Source organism: Pan troglodytes, chromosome 15 (genome assembly GCF_028858775.2).
Source record: "Pan troglodytes isolate AG18354 chromosome 15, NHGRI_mPanTro3-v2.0_pri, whole genome shotgun sequence".
Taxonomy (NCBI): Eukaryota; Metazoa; Chordata; class Mammalia; order Primates; family Hominidae; genus Pan; species Pan troglodytes.
This window is the reverse complement of record NC_072413.2, coordinates 33,663,330-33,666,404: the sequence shown is the minus strand read 5'-3', so window position 1 is coordinate 33,666,404 and position 3,075 is coordinate 33,663,330. Positions and strand designations below refer to the sequence as shown.

The 3,075-nt window shown below is 41.6% G+C and overlaps 1 pseudogene; it reads right to left on the bottom strand.

Moving 5' to 3' along the window:
• Positions 1–747: 747 nt before the first annotated feature.
• On the bottom strand, positions 748–1,799 carry LOC736360 (dnaJ homolog subfamily C member 8-like; annotated as a pseudogene).
• Between the last annotated feature and the right edge of the window lie 1,276 nt (positions 1,800–3,075).

Here is a 3,075-nt window from a genome sequence, read left to right as displayed (position 1 = left end):
GGGGAATGGAGCAAGAATTAAAAAACTACCTACTGGGTACTATACTCACTATCCGGGGTGACAAGATCATTTGTATTCCACATCTCAACATCAAGCAATGTACGCATGTAACAAACCTGCACGTGTACTCCCTGAATCTAAAATAAAAGCTGAAATTATTAAAAAACAACAAAAAGTAAAGCTTCCTATGACAGTAGTTACCACTTTTTTTGGAGGGGTGGTTATAAAAATTTATTATACATAAAGAATATTACTACTAACAAATGCAGACAGGCTAGGACACCATGGTACTGGGAGGAGGATGGCTAGCTCTTTGGAAAGTGAAAGGTTTGGGTGGCGTGGGCCTCATGCCATGCTGATTGGTCAGTAGACAGGTGGCACATGCCAAACACCACAGGGCATCAGGGCATCAGGTGCCTGCTCTGTGTGCCCACAGGTGTTCCCTGTTTTATCTGGGCCTTCGAAGGGAGCACACCCAGAAGCGAGCAACTGAAGCCAAGGGGCTTCCAAAGTGCCCCTTCCAGGCCTGACTCTGAAGTCACAGCAACACCATTTTAAGCAATATGTTTAATTGGATGATTTCCACAAACTATCCACGAAGTTTCTAACCATCACAATTCAGTGAAGTACAAAACATTGAGTTACAGGCTGTGGGAAGAGAAGGCAGCACCAATGGTGCCACCTTCCAATCCTGGTTGTTCTAGGGGCAGGGAGGAGGAAGGGCTTTTTTTAAACCAGTCCCCTCATTTCAATGTACAAAAGAATTACTCTGATCGATATTAAATTGTATTGAAAACGAAACGGACTAAAAAGCAAATACTACTCTATGTTGAGGTGGAAGTGGGAGGAAAGAATGAGTCCTTCGAAGCAGGAAGGGAGATAGCAGGGGGAAGGTTCTGTGCCTGTGACCCCGGGTGGTCACTCATGCTGCTCCATTTTTACTTTCGGTGGTCTCAGGAAGGTCCGATTTTTCTTCTCTTTCTTCCCCTTTGTATTGACTTGGAAGTTTCGCCAGCTGTCCACACGACCATCTCGACCTTCCTCAAAGTTTTTCTGCCACTCTCTTTCTCGTTTGGCTTTTTCTTGAGCTTCAATCTCTTCTTCCTTTTGCCGTTTCCTTTCATGCATCTCTTTGGCTTCTCTCTCTTTCCTTTTAATTTCCAGCTGAGCAAAGAGTTTCATTCTCTGTTTATATACAGCTTGTTTGAACAGCTCAGGATCATCCTCCTCTACAATCGTAGGTTTTCCTTCCTTCTTTAATTGTTGTTTTTTTTTTTTTCGCTCTTTCACAGTGTGTTCCACGTATTCTTTTCCTGCCTAAATTACATCCAGGACCCTCTTCTTTTGCTCCTGATCCAGTAGCAACTTGTAAGCTTTGTCCACAGTTTCAAAAGCCTTTTGTGCTCTGTCAGCATCATCTTCATTTTTGTCAGGATGCACCAAGATGGATAACTGCCGAAACCTCTTTTTTATTTCTTCATCTGTAACTTCAGGATCTATCTGAAGAAACTCAAATGGGTTCAAACTGAAGTAAGAGGAACCAGGACGGGTCAGTCTTTCAATGTGATTTTTGGATGTTAGAACCAAGGCTCCCTTCTCTATTTGTTTCACCTGAAGACAACGCCCGGGAGAACAAGCACCAGGCAGTCCCAGGAAAACATTCTTGGTGTCACTGTCAGGGTTGGAATGAATATGAGGTATGCTGTATGCCATCTTTATTCCTCACTGTAGAAGGTCATAAATGCTTCCTCTGTGCCGCCTCCGCCGCCCAAAGTCCCGCTCTCTCCTGAAGCCGCCATTTCCCCACAACTTTTTTAAAAAGTTAAAATCTATAGGCAGAAACTATATTTAAGAGTGTAAATTGGCCAGGCGCAGTGGCTCACGCCTGTAATCCCAGCACTTTGGGAGGCCGAGGCGGGCGGATCACAAGGTCAGGAGATCGAGACCAACCTGGCTAACACAGTGAAATCCCATCTCTACTAAAATACAAAAAAATTAGCCGGGCGTGGTGGCGGGCGCCTGTAGTCCCAGCTACTTGGGAGGCTGAGGCAGGAGAATGGCGTGAACCCGGGAGGCGGAGCCTGCAGTGAGCTGAGATTGTACCACTGCACTCCAGCCTGGGCAACAGAGTTAGACTTCATCTCAAAAAATAAAATAAAATAAAGTAAAACAAAATCTCTTCAAGGGCTGCCTGTATGGACAGATGAGCTGTTACTTCAGCTTAATAAATTAATATTCAATGTATTAAAGTAACAAAAACATTACTTAAGCTTTTTTAAAAATAAAAAGTGTAAATTAGCACAATCACTTTAAAGACAATTTGTCTAAATCTCATAAATTTGTAAATACACATATCCTATAACCCAGCAATTCTATAAAATTATAGCTAGAACAGTAATTCTCAAACTTTAGTGTGCGTCAGAATCACTGGAGAACTTATTAAAATAGTTTGGTAGGCCCCACCCCCACCCCACCCCCGTTTCTGATTTAGTAAGCATGGGTTAAAGCCCAAAAATTTACATTTCTAACAAATTCCAGGTCATACTGATGCTGCTGGTTCATGCATCACACTTTGAGTATCACTGCCCTGAAGAAACCATCATGTATGTGCCTAAGGGGACACATAAAAAAAATATTCACCATAGCATTGTCTATCACCAGTAAGGAAATGGATGAATAAATGTAGAATATAGCAATGAAGTTATGTGAAGGAACAACATGAATCCATATGAGTAAATCTCAAATCATAATGGTGAATGGAAAAGTAATTTGCAAAAGGATACATTTAAGATACCATTTATGTAAGACTTAATAATAGTATTAATATCCATTATTTACAGATACATTCATATGTACCAAAAGTATGAAAATATAGGAAGAATACATATTGGCAAAGGAGTCAGGGAATTGAGATTGCAAAGAGCTTCAAAAGGGGCTTCAATTGTATCTATAATATTGTGTTTTGTTAAAACTGACCTAAAGCTCACCTCTTTCCAATGCCCTGCCCTACCCTCCTACCCTGGAAAAGATAGTCAGTAGAAAAGTAGACATCCTGTCTAGAGAAAAGCTGCAGAG